The sequence below is a fragment of the Physella acuta genome, unplaced genomic scaffold (genome assembly GCF_028476545.2).
Source record: "Physella acuta isolate Inbredline_101_S28 unplaced genomic scaffold, ASM2847654v3 ptg000958l, whole genome shotgun sequence".
Classification (NCBI taxonomy): domain Eukaryota; kingdom Metazoa; phylum Mollusca; class Gastropoda; family Physidae; genus Physella; species Physella acuta.
In genome coordinates this window covers 92,650-105,223 of record NW_026732475.1, presented here as the reverse complement: position 1 = coordinate 105,223, position 12,574 = coordinate 92,650, and the positions used below count along the sequence as shown (strand labels likewise).

The 12,574-nt window shown below is 37.0% G+C and overlaps 2 long non-coding RNA genes across 3 annotated transcripts in view; both read right to left on the bottom strand.

Annotated features, from left to right (window-relative positions):
• LOC131953830 (uncharacterized) overlaps nucleotides 1-2,698 on the bottom strand; it is a 56,464-nt gene extending 53,766 nt beyond the window's left edge. For both annotated transcript variants that reach the window (XR_009388689.1, XR_009388690.1), the window contains exons 1-4: nucleotides 2,558-2,698; nucleotides 2,128-2,260; nucleotides 779-836; nucleotides 272-406 (exon numbers count right to left, since the gene is read on the bottom strand). This is a non-coding gene — a long non-coding RNA (uncharacterized LOC131953830). The remainder of the gene's footprint in view (nucleotides 1-271; nucleotides 407-778; nucleotides 837-2,127; nucleotides 2,261-2,557) is intronic.
• Nucleotides 2,699-4,395: 1,697 nt separating this feature from the next.
• On the bottom strand, nucleotides 4,396-8,506 carry LOC131953840 (uncharacterized). The gene is made up of 3 exons (XR_009388694.1): nucleotides 8,444-8,506; nucleotides 4,677-4,818; nucleotides 4,396-4,502 (listed from the first exon to the last, which is right to left on the bottom strand). It is a non-coding gene; the product is annotated as an uncharacterized LOC131953840 (long non-coding RNA).
• Nucleotides 8,507-12,574: the final 4,068 nt, after the last annotated feature.

Sequence of the window (12,574 nt, the reverse complement as noted above, 5' to 3'; positions counted from 1 at the left end):
AATTTATTATATTTCCAGTATAAATAATTTTTCTTCATTTCCATTGGTTATGTTTTTATCACTATGGAGCTTAGCTAGTCGCACCTTTGTTGTAAATTTGTTCTTATTTTTTTTACATCAGTGTTTTGGTGTTATCTTGTTTTTTTTACTTTATTCCTAAATTCGCTATTCTTGTGACAACTGAGCTACATCTCATCACACAGCTGTGATCATCCAACAGAACGACAACGGGTGAGACGGTGAGCAGTTGAAGAAAAGAAATGGCCCCTACCTTTTCCCTGAGACCATAATTTGTGCCTCTGTGCCCAGGTTGTGGCCTTAGGAACGAGGAAGTGTGGCTCTAAACATCAAACACATCCGCAAGTGACAAGTTCCCTGACAGTAAAGCAACTTGATGCAAAACTCCCTGATTCAAACAGGAAATATAATTCATCTTTTTCATTAATTCTGTCCATACATTCTTTATACATACATCATTTTTATTTCTTTTCTTAACACTATAGAACAGTTTGGATAACATATTTTCAATTAGAGACTACATTACAATAAATGCATTATACATCCATATACAAAAATGAAATTAGTAATGAATAAACACTGCTAATATGTAATCTAATCTATATTAGTGAGATTAATTATCAACACCACTTAAAATAAGAAATAATTATGACATTATCTCCCCTTTTTGTTTACTTATTTTAAATTTCTGTTTCACTGTTTTACTAAATATAAATAAACTTTGATAAGTTAGCATTTAATTTCATTAAGTATTACATACCTTCAAAGTTTAGGAAAAGTCATTGTTTATCATAATCATGAATTCAGTTTCTGTCATTCTGCAAAAAAGATTTTATTTTACTATAGTTACTTTAGATTATACATTTTTTTTAAACATTTATTTAAGCTACCTCCAAAAAAGCTTCTAATCAACTTTAACACATTTATACTTTTATTCTACTTTAAGAATTCAAACAATGTAGTTTAATCAGTTTTCTCTTCAATTCTATTATCCATATTACATTATAATATACATAAAATTTTAGCAAAAACTTAATGCAAGAATGAACGAGTGTAGATTCAAACTACTACTTTTCCGTTCCACAACTTGCACTCATCACTATCACTAAAAATGCCAGCACCTGTATATTTTTGCATCCAGACAGAAATGTCTTAACTTACTCCTCATTCCTTAACTAAAGGTAAACATCAAAACATTATTAAACAGGAAAGAAAAGTTTGCACACTTAATTTATTTTTTTTTAAGATTTTTAGTGACAGCAAGGGTTAATATTTAGTTTATAAGGGAAGTCAGGTGGATATGTTGAGAAATATTATTCTAAAGAATTTTAGTTTGCTCTGCCCTTATGTTTGAAATAGCTTTCTATTTAGCCTATCCTTTCCTTTGTCGTATGTCGCCAGATTTAGAGTACCAACATTATTTCATACATCGTTAATAAGAAATGTGTAAATAGACCTCATCTAAAGTATCTTTTGGCAAGTTGGTAAGGGTTGTGGAAATCACTACATAACAGCAGAATTTTAAAAGTCTTGCTTTCTAACAAAAGGGTAAAGCAATTTTCTTTACATGAGCATTCGTAATATCCGTGATATGGGTTGTTGGTTACTAACAATTGTTTCATCTTTCTAAAGAAATCACATTTCTTTATGGTTCTTCACTGATTATGCATTGAACAAAATTATGTATCTAAATAGATTACATTTTTATAATCTTTCCTCACAAATAACTAATTATACATTGAATTTGGAAAAAAATGTATGAATCACTCAACATTTTTATTAAATTTGTAAGTTTTTATTGTTGTATTGTTATACATTTTTAAAAATTATGTTTAACAGGAAGAATGCAATACAAAGGTTAAATTCTTGTTCTAAAAGCAGAGTAGAGAATTTTACAGTAACTGTCTGTTTGTTTATCTTTATTTACAAGAAGATGAATAAAAACAATTATTTTCTTTTAATTTCTGCAGGTTTTTTTTACATAGAATGTGATTCAACATAATAAAAATGTATAAGAAATACTGTGTTATTTTTGTTCATACTATCTGAGGCATTTTGTAACCACTCATAATTGCATGTGTTGTGAAATGTGCAGCCAGAAAGTCTTACCAAAGTGAACTGCGTGGCCACTTTCACTGATGGACCGGGTTATCAACCCATTTTCTAGCTACCAGGAAAACAGCAATGAATTGCAGTTGAATGTATACATAATTTCACTCAGCTATTAACCTCAAGTTCACACCTACAGAAATCACATAAAGGGAAGATAATGACATGAAACTTTTAAAACATTTTCTTAGGAGGCATAACTAGATAAAATAAGCTTTAGATTATAATATCAAAGGATAAAACAATCATAATTTTGATGGAGTCAAACAGATTATGAATGGTACTCAGCATTGAGTCAGAAAAAGTCAAGTAAAGCTGATTATTACTATACAGTATGACTGCCACAGACATAGTCATGTGGCTTACAGTGGGAACCTGCACTGGCAATGTTACTTTTCTCTTTTAACAAAATAACGAAGCAAAAACAAACCTGGCATTTATTAATGAACCCAGTTTTGTCAGGTGACCTTGAGACAGACACAAAAAATGGGCAGCACACGTTGTCAGACATAATATTACAGGGCAGGTAGGCGTACATCTGATCAACACAGGCTCATAGAATACAACCCAGAATGACCTGACAGAGAAGGTGAGGATGATTAATGACATAATACAGACAGTAAAGATATAAGACAAGCTTTATTCAGTTTAAAATTTCATTAAGAAAATCCTAAATGTTAACCTTGACACAAGTATTAGGGTAAAAATCATATTTCTAAAATTAGAGTATTATACACTTGTATAAACATGAAAATCAGACCTCAACATTAGCCATACATGGTACTCAATATTATCTAGTGCTATCATACACACATGGTACTCAGTGCTATCAAAAAATACAAATGGTACTCCATACTATCAAACACACTGTACTCAGTGTTATAAAAAACAGATGGTATTCAGTGCTATCTAATGCAAATGGTATTCAGTGCTACCTAATGCAAATGGTATTCAGTGTTACCTAATGCAAATGGTACTCAGTGCTACCTAATGCAAATGGTACTCAGTGCTATCTAATGCACATGGTACTCAGTGCTATCTAATGCACATGGTACTCAGTGCTATCTAAAGCAAATGGTATTCAGTGCTATCTAATGCAAATGGTATTCAGTGCTATCTAATGCAAATGGTACTCAGTGCTATCTAATGCAAATAGTATTCAATGCTATTTAATGCAAATGGTATTCAGTGCTATCTAATGCAAATGGTATTCAGTGCTATCTAATGCAAATGGTATTCAGTGCTATCTAATGCAAATGGTATTCAGTGCTATCTAATGCACATGGTACTCAGTGCTATCTAAAGCAAATGGTATTCAGTGCTATCTAATGCAAATGGTATTCAGTGCTATCTAATGCAAATGGTACTCAACTCAGTGCTCTCTAATGCAAATAGTATTCAATGCTATTTAATGCAAATGGTATTCAGTGCTATCTAATGCAAATGGTATTCGGTGCTTTCTAATGCAAATGGTACTCAGTGCTATCTAATGCAGATGGTACTCAGTGCTATCTAATGCAAATGGTACTCAGTGCTATCTAATGAAAATGGTATTCAGTGCTATCTAATGCAAATGGTACTCAGTGCTATCTAAAGCAAATGGTATTCAGTGCTATCTAATGCAAATGGTAATCAGTGCTATCTAATGCAAATAGTATTCAATGCTATTTAATGCAAATGGTATTCAGTGCTATCTAATGCAAATGGTACTCAGTGCTATCTAATGCAAATGGTATTCAGTGCTATCTAATGCAAATGGTATTCAGTGCTATCTAATGCAAATGGTATTCAGTGCTATCTAATGCACATGGTACTCAGTGCTATCTAATGCAAATGGTATTCAGTGCTAACTAATGCAAATGGTATTCAGTGCTATCTAATGCAAATGGTACTCAGTGCTATCTAATGCAAATGGTATTCAGTGCTATCTAATGCAAATGGTATTCAGTGCTATCTAATGCAAATGGTATTCAGTGCTATCTAATGCACATGGTACTCAGTGCTATCTAATGCAAATGGTATTAAGTTCTATCAAACATACGGTACTCAGTGCAATTAAACTCACATATTGTACTTCTTGACTTGACAAACCTCTTTACTCATTGTGGAGAGTAAAGGGCCTTAACCATAGCCCTCCATTCCACGCTGTTGATTTTGCAAACCCCCTCAAGACATTCCTGCTGTCTTCAGTTCTTCAAGAAGACTCTGCCTCTAGGTCTGACTTGGGTGCCTTCTCTTTCACTTTTCCTAGGGGTTTGACTCAAGCACCTGGAGTGTCACATTAGAGTCAGCCTTATGCAGTGTATGTCCCACCCAGCTCCAATTACTCCTTCTTAACTGCACTGTCATGGGTTGTTGCATTGTTTGTTGCACTTCTAGTATAAGAAAATATATAAATGATAGTACACACGGTTTTGAGAAAATATCTATGTAGGTCTTACAATTGAATGAGCTTTTCAGTATTATACAGAAAAATGTTTTATAAATAGTTTAAACCTAGTAGTATGAATAGTGCTGGGGGTGATGGGCATTAAGGTGTTGCTACTTACCAAACTGTCCTGTATCAATCCCTTAACAGGTAGGAGGGTTGAGTAATTGGGGTCAAGAGAACAGCACAAAGGATGGGCAATTCTAGATAACTGGTCATGGGAATAAAGTTGCCTTGTAAGTCGTGTGAGGTCTATCATAATGCTGAAAAAAAAGTTGAACCATTACATTCTTTTTTGAGTTAAGTGATTCACATCTACGTTCAAATATAAAACAAAAGAAAGTTATAGTTTCACAGCGTTACTTCAGCTTGCAGTTCATCAAGACTAAGGTCATGAGAATGGGGTCATACTGGGAAACACCAGAGGGTGTTGTGTCAGATGAGGCAGGGTAGGAAACATGCAGAGACTGAATTTCTGGGCACATATTGAAATCAATGTTGTGCAATTAGGGATATAGTTACTGACTAGACTATTCACACACACACACACACAAAAGTTCAGGTGTGGTATACATAGAAAGAGAATGAAAAATGCCTATTTCAAGTTGTTTTTCACTGCCCTAAGGCAAAACCTAAAAATGCCATTACAAATGCCTGCAGTGAAATAGCTAGTCACATTATGTTTTTACATCTCCATCTATAGATGAGGGTTATGAAGTGACAGCCAGCCTCTTAAATATAATACACAAAGTCAAGCACTGTAACTCAATAGTGCATCTTGCCAGTTTTTCCAGCTTAGTTGCACCAATTGTTTCTCTACATTTTATGTATATTTACTATTTTAGCATTCTATCTAAACCTGTCTTTCAGAAACAAAAACACATTAAATTTTTTAGTTTGTTCATCTCATTAAATTAACAGGTAGCATACTCTAGCAACCTAATGCATCCTATAGGCCTTCTAGCTCCAAAACTACCACCAAATAGATAAAAGACCTGTCTATAGTTTCAAGTCTTGTCATGATTTAAATTTTAAAAATTTCATGTTAAGTTATTCATTGATTGTATATGCAAAATCATGTGAACATTTATCAGGATCTGTTGGCATATGCTTTGACAGTAGATTATATTTAGGCTGCAAATATCAATAATTATAAGCCAATAGGATATCAGATTTATCAATTTATCATTTTGAAGAGTTATCTCAGATGAACTAAATGCATATCCAGAACAATATAGCAAGGCACTGTGCTAGGAGGGAGAAGAAGAGGAAAGCAAAGATGTCAATGGATGGGTGGCGTCAAGGATTGGATGAGGCTGCCCATCTCAGAACTAATCGAAATGGCAGAGGGCAGAGATGGATGGCAGAGAATTATAAGATCAACTGTTGTGATCCATTAAGGGTTAGGGGATGATGATAAATTTGGCTCAAAAATATATATATATAATAGGCCTATTCATAATTCATAACTATCCCAATGCAAGGCTACATGGCAAGTCAATCCCAGCTATTTAAATAAAGTTGGTAGCTGCAGTGAGGTTTACCCAAATAGGATGGTAGACCTAGCTAGGGGCTTTTAGCAAGTTTAAATTTTATGAGAAAATTACCCAAATTGCAATGCTTGAACTTTGGACTGAGTCAACTCAATAGTAAAATAAAAGGGCTATTCTAGCCAGAAAAAGATACTCATGCGCAATAGATAGAGAGAAACTACTGATGTGTTTTCGATAGTACTGTGCATGTGTGTGTTTACAAACAGTTTACAAACAAACCACAGAACCCTAATCCTCATCCTAACCCTAAGCGCAGCTATTCAGTCACTGTGCATGTGCAGAACTCTTGAGTTTCATAACTTCTGCTGAAAAATCTTTTTCCGAGTAGTCACTTTAAAAATAAAATTGCATATTATACTCTAGCTAGAACTTGATCAAATTTTTATAGTAGGACAAAAATACTTGCAAAAAAGGTAGAATTAAAATCTGAATCCATGGATCCAGATCTAAATTACACTGGCTATAGATGTCCATGTTCTATTAGGCCTAATTAATTTAATTAATATTATTGTATGCTAAAATTAAAACAAAACAAAAAATTAGATAAAGGGGTCTATTGGCACTCCTGTTGCAATGTGAATGTCCTGTTTCAATAGATAGTCTAGATCTAGTTAATTTCATATGGCAATAAAAGAGGGGTAATTAATAAATTATGAATAAAATATGGATATTCTGGATCCATCTATTCTTTAGTTGACAACATCGATTTCAATTAGACAGAAATCTAAATCTAGTGATTAGATCTATTTTATTAATTCGTATAGTAGGCCTAGATCTATATCTATTAGGCCCATTAGGCCTACTAGATCTATTAGGCCCCTATACTATATTATAGTGTAGTATTAATAGATCTATCATTTCATTAACAAATACTTTTTAGATCTAGATCTACTTCAAATAGGCATAATGAAATCGACTCTCAGTCTAGAGTCTAGTATGATAATCCGTGCTGTAATGATGTAATCCATTACTCACACTTCAACTTTTTTTTACCTAAAAATCTAAAATGAACATTGCAGTGGAAATACAGTGTCATTCATTACATTCTCAACACACGAATAAAGTAGCAGATTAATATTTAATAACAATAACAAATTTCAGTTATAATTTCATCTCTATTGTAGAATTTCTTTCTTTAAATTACTTACATTTTAAACTAGATCTAGAATCTAGAATAGATCTAGATCATTTTGTATTTGGATAATAATGTAAACTGCAAACTAGATTTGCAAGATGTTACTTTCTTCTAGAGATCTACCGCCTCCTGTTCATAAGGTTTGTGTTTAGGCTTCTAAGGTCTCTGTAGCCTATTCTATAGCCTACCCCACTTGTTCCGGTCATCTTTTTTTCCCCTACAACTGTGGGGTTACCGAGAGGTCAGCATGTCATCATTCCCACACCGCACTCATGATCTAGCTTTTATCGGTTAGGCATAGCCTACACTGGCGGTCCGCTTGTTGCTAGGCTAAACTTAAACGTACTAGATCTAGACAGAAAAGTGGGAAATTGGGAACAGCACTAGGCCTATGCGCTTTTAGATTATAAAGATTGGTAGATTAGCCATAATGCTAGGTTTTATTTAGATATAGATCTAATCTAGATCTAGGCCTGGAATAGATTAAAATACAGATTCGATAGACTATTTTTAAATTTTAATAAACCATGGCACTTCTAACTAAATCAACCTAAAATACAAAGTCGGCTTGTTAAAGAAATCTAGATCTAGATCCTCTAGATCTAGATTATAGAACTAGTTCTACTAGATTTCTATATATAGAGTCTAGAATCTAGATCTAGAATCTAGATCGATCTCGACATTTTCATCAAATTCGAAGATTGAATTCATTCCAAACAAAAGCGTTTATTGAGAACGATGTGTCATTTTTTTAAAAATATTTTATTTGTTTATTATAGATCTAGACTACACTATTAGATCTAGATCTAGATTCTACCTTTAGATCTAGATCTAGATTTATGGGTTTAAAGCTTAAAATTTAAATGTAGAATATAGGATACCGGTACGTATTTCCGTTCGCGTGTAGCCTACATGTAAAGTTGGATGGCGGTTGAAGCGTTTCAAAATGTAGGCTAAACTATCGTCACGAGCGACCCGTTAGCCCGGCTACCTTGTCTAAAAAGGGCAATAGAGGATCTAGATCTATTCTAGATCTAGTCTAAGTACCTTGGACGAAAATGGTGCAATTCTTCTAGCAATAGTAAAAAAAAAATAGTCTTAGAATTTTTTTTTAAAGTAGATCTTGATATAGATCTAGATCTATATCTAGAATCTATTATGTTTATGCTTTCAATTAGGCCTAGATCTAGTTGCTAGTACTTTTTAATCTTTGAAACTGGATGGCTAGGCATAGTTAGCATGTCGTCACCTGTCCGACGTTGGGTCGGCCTACCAGACGATAAGATTTAGAAGAGCTCCGCGGCAATCGAGTCATAGACAAATCGATTGGCTAAACTAGCCTAATTTAAATAGCACCCTAGATCTAGGTATACCTAATTAATTAAGAGTACCAATCGTTAACTCGGTAGATCCCCTACTTTGGCCTGCGGAGGTTAGAGGATTTTTTAAAAAAGGGGGGGGGGGGGGGCTAGGCCTATGCCATACCCACCGCTATCAAGATAATAAATTATAGGAAAAATACTTACACATAAGTTTAGTGACTGATTGTGCAATCTTGGAATGCGGTCTCCCACATTGTTCACATTAAAATAAAACAGTAGTCCACGTCATTTCAAATAAGTTCTTTACTTTAAGAAACATATGCTCATTGCAAAAACTACTGAATAGGAACGATGTAATTGTATTCTTATTCTTCGCTCGTACCAGATTGATGCATCAGCAGAGGCCTATAAAAATGAACTACAAAAGCAGCGGTCTCAAAAAAAAACCATTTACCTTCTAAGTTGTTAGGCACAGTGGCGTAGCGAGGTCGGGTGTCACCCGGTGCAGCACTTAATGGTGTCACCCCCCCCCCCCAGAGGCATAGAGACCCTTCCCAGGGACAAACTTTCAAATTTTCGATTTTTTGCACCCCCCCCCCCTCAAACTTTCGATTTGCACCCCCCCTCGAGTTTTTCTCTATATATTTTGCTATTTTTTGCCTTGGTGTCACCCCCCTAAATGGTGTCACCCGGTGCGGTCCGCACCCCCGCCCTCCCCCCCCCCTCGCTACGCCCCTGGTTAGGCATACATTTGCATACATTTTAAAGTTAGAGTTAAGTTCAATTCAAGTGTCTTGGCTCTACTGCGTTTAGGCCCAGGCAATTAATAGGTTTCGTGTTACGATTTAGTGCTGGGAACCCCCCGCGTGCGTTGGATGAGGTGCAGTGGATAACACATTGGGGCAGTGGCGTAGCGAGGTCGGGTGTCACCCGGTGCGGCACTTAATGGTGTCACCCCCCCCCCCCAGAGGCGCAGCGACCCTTCCCGGGGACAAACTTTCAATTTTCTATTTGCACCCCCCCCCCTCAAACTTTCGATTTGCACCTCTTAAAAGACTATTTAACACTCGAATTAATCACTTAATAAAGTGGAATTATCATTTTTCTCTATATATTTTGCTATTTTTTGCCTTGGTGTCACCCCCCTAAATGGTGTTACCCGGTGCGGTCCGCACCCCCCCCCCCCCTTGCCACCCCCCCCCCCCCACGCTTTGCCATTGCATTGGGGGCTGTGACTTCTGGGACCAAGAGGGCTTCTCACACGGTTGTGTTCAATGTCAATCAGAGGCGTAGCGACCCTTCCCGGCGCCCGGGGACAAACTTTCGATTTGCACCCCCCCCCCTCGAACTTTTGATTTACACCCCCCCCCCCTCCCCCTCAAACTTTCAATTTGTTTTTCCAACCCATTTAGGCGCCCCCCCTAAGGTCGGCGCCCGGGGACATATGCCCCCCCCCCCCCTCGCTACGCCTCTGCCAACAATGGAAGGCTCTATCACACAAGGGGTCTTCCATACATGTTTTTGTTTTAAAATAAAAACACACAGCCTTTCATTAAATGACGTCAAAAGATCCAACCACCCACCACGCCAAACACACACACACACGCACACACACACACACACTATTCTACAAAAAAAAGTGACCAAGAAGAGGCTCTCCATAAAAAGACATGGCGAATTTTTTTCAACTATTTTTACTACAACTTCAATATAACGATACGTTCTTAATGTTTTGTTGTTGTTATTTTATTTTTGTTATGCGGTTATCTTGGTATGGAATTTAAGTATTACTCCACCCCGAACCCCTACTGATACTCAAGATAAACCGAGTTCACAAAGCTGTTAGTAATATATGTAAAAAGAAACTGACAATTAACAAATGAATCGTTTGTTTGAAATGTACGTTATTTGTATATGAAATATTTTATCTTTAATATTTTCTTTGAATAGGCAATTTCACTCTATTTGTAGATTAGAGTAATCATGTATAGGCAGAGGCGTAGCGGGGGGGGGGGGGGGGTGCGGGGGGGTGAGGATCACACCGGGTGACACCATTTAGGGGGGTGACACCAAGGCAAAAAGTAGCAAAATATATAGAGAAAAATTTGAGGGGGGGGGGGGGTGCAAATCGAAAGTTTGAGGGGGGATGCAAATCGAAAGGTTGAGGGGGATGCAAATAAAAAATTTGAAAGTTTGTCCCCGGGAAGGGTCGCTACGCCTCTGGGGGGGGGGGGGGGGGGGGGGTGACACCATTAAGTGCCGCACCGGGTGACATCCGACCCTCGCTACGCCACTGTGTATAGGCCTACTTGGTCTCACTGTACCCTATATTCTGGAAAGTTCTCAGTAATTAGAGTTCTTTAAACTACACCTTTGTTAATATTGAATATTTGGGAATACGAGCTCATCACATTTTCACGTTATACAAGTTTTCCCATGGCGTAAAGAAAAAAAAACTTACTGTTGATTTTTAAATGCAAATCATCACGTAGTATGGTTTTATTTCAATACGCGTGTTTAACTATGGACTGATACCAGTAAGTTACCAAGACCGGCGTTAACACCTCCACTTTGTGTGGGGCGAATTGCAAATATCCTCACGGGGTATAGGTTAGCGCAACCAGTTATTTCTTAGCAGTTTCTTCCAGGCCTCCCTTCGGAGTGGGGGGGGGGGGGGCTCTCATCCCCCCCCACCCCACCCCGGAAATTTGAGCGAAAGTTTGTCAACACAACCATTCACACGCCCCTGGGTGTGCTGTATAAAAACCTTGAGTGCATGATGATCACCATCCACAAGAGTTAGGTACAACACCACCATGCGACCACTCAAGGGCGCCGCAGGGCTCTCTTGGCCACACTGCCGCAATGGCACCAGGCTCCGCCTATGTTTAAGTTTAGTCATCGACTGTAGTAGCCCACCGTATCCTTTTTGTAGGGTTTTCTTTAAAACCGACCAATGCGCCACAGTGCTTATAGAGGAGACCGGGCGCTACGGGTCATAGGACTGCCAGGGCACCGGAGGATGTCCCTTATGCAGTTTTAAACCGTTCATGGAAGTAGTACACCTTACTTACCAAATGTGTGGGACGCCCAATCAACTGACCCCCACTTTTTTATGGCAGAAACCTCTGTTGAAAATACATGAAAATAACTTCTGGGCCTTAGCTCAACATGTACACACAAAAACAAAAAACACTCCCCCACTGTGCACTTCTTCGCTATCTTGTCATAGGGGTAGCCCTACAATAATCTCATCATACTTTTATAAGCCGATTTGTATCCTCCCTTTCTCCGAAACGTTCAATCGTAAAAAAAAAAAAGCGCGAGTGATCTCCTCTAAAATTTACTTGGGATATAGACATGAGTTTTAATCAGTTTTTAATTAATTAAACTTTTAAAAAATATAATAGAATCTCGTAGAAAAGAGAATTCCGCTCCAAGTGAACGACAAACAATATGTGTATAACAGTGCGGAATATTAGTACTTTATAAATTCATATTCGTTTTTTGAGAAATCGGAAACAGCGTAAATTACTACTTCCGGCCAACGAAAACTACTCAAAATATCAAAGAAGGCAGAGAATTAGATTTTTTACTTGTATGTGAAATTTCGTTTATCTACCTGAAACAGCACTCAAGTTATAGTTAACAAAAAGTAGAATAAGTTCCACTTCCGGTGACCGGAAATCGCTGAAAAGAACATAAAATTGTGATATAATAATTATATTTGAAATTTCACCAACCTAGCTGTATCGGTACTCAAGTTATCATGTTCACAGACATGCAGTCATACATACACACACAGACATATGGAAAAAAAATTGCAAAACTATGTTTTTCCGACTCAGGGAGGTGTAAAACGTCAATTTTTTTGCACGATTACAATACTTCCTCTATACTTCGTATACGAGAAAGTAAAAAAAAAAACAGTGAGACATAACAGAATCTTAACCCCACCCCCTCCTCACACATCGTCACTAAAGTCTGACACCTCCCAACCCCCAACCTC